We start from the raw sequence: 1271 nt of genomic DNA on the forward strand, positions 1-1271 counted from the left end.
GCAGAAGGAAGAAGGGTCAGAGAAGGCCGGTGAGGAAAGAGGGAGGGGCGAGAAGGAGGGAGCCCAAACTTCCGATTCTCAAACATGCGCAGCAGAGACCCGGAAGTTGGGCCTTCGTGACACTCCTGCGCCTATTTTCCTGTCTGGGAAATGGGCACATCTCTCCTTCTTTGAGAACAAGTGAGGCTGGGGAGAGGGCAGAGGACAGAAGCACCCGCTGTGCTGTGTGCCCCGAGGCCCCTAACACCCCCTACCTCACAAAACTCACCTGAGAGGCAGGACTTACTCCCACCCTACAGATGTGAGGGACCCAGGCAGAGAGGTAGGTACTCCATTTGCCTCCAGGAGGCGGGGTCTGACATCAAAACCCTTCTCTTCCCACAGCCCCAGGGCCCTTTCAGCACTATGGACAGGAGAGAGAGAGAGAGAGAGAGAGAGAGAGAGAGAGAACATTTCACATCACACTTGAAAGTCAAGATGCAGAGGAGAGAGGGGGGACCAGTCATCTCCCCACCCCATGGAAGGGTATGAGGTTGTGGTGTCACTTCCCACTTCCGGGAGAGCCCCCCTGCATCGACTCAGTCTTTGCCTAAGAGGCTGATGATACTCACTCTAAAAATCTAAAGACTTAACAGGGGCTCTGAAGACACAGGTAAGAGGAGGCAGAAAACTGCCCCTCCTCCTTCCCTCCGCTGGTGATCACCAAGCCAGCGGAGGGAGTGGGTCAGGTGTTTTCCTCTGAAAGACCCCACACAGATCTCTTCCTTGTCCCCAGAACCCAAAGGCCCAGAAACGTCCATGGTCCTCTGAGGCTCGGAGACGCACAGTGGCAGGTAACCGTACCCAGCCCTCCTCTCTTCTCGGATCCCCACCAGGGAAGTGCGGGTAGGACTGTGGATTACCGGGGACTCTCCCAACCCCACAGAACCGGAGCCTCACCGCAGGTGAACAGGCAACTGCCCTGTGTACAGCCCCTTTCAGAAGCTCTCTGTCAGAAAGTCCTTCCTAATGTCTAGCTTACATCTTTCCTGCTGCTGTCTATCCAGTCCTTAGCTATGATGTCAGGGCAGAATCTGAGCTCTCGTGGTCAGAGAATGGGGAAGAGAATAAATATTTTACTTCAAGCCTGGGGGGTAAGGAGGAGTGATCATGCACACACACACACACACACACACACAAGAATTTTTTTTAAGTGGCTAACTGAGCCCTGTCTCTTCCCCCCCTAGTAGCAGTGGAAATGGAAGGTAGACAGATGGAAAGACTTCCAGACA

Source organism: Prionailurus viverrinus, chromosome B4, assembly GCF_022837055.1.
Source record: "Prionailurus viverrinus isolate Anna chromosome B4, UM_Priviv_1.0, whole genome shotgun sequence".
Taxonomy (NCBI): Eukaryota; Metazoa; Chordata; class Mammalia; order Carnivora; family Felidae; genus Prionailurus; species Prionailurus viverrinus.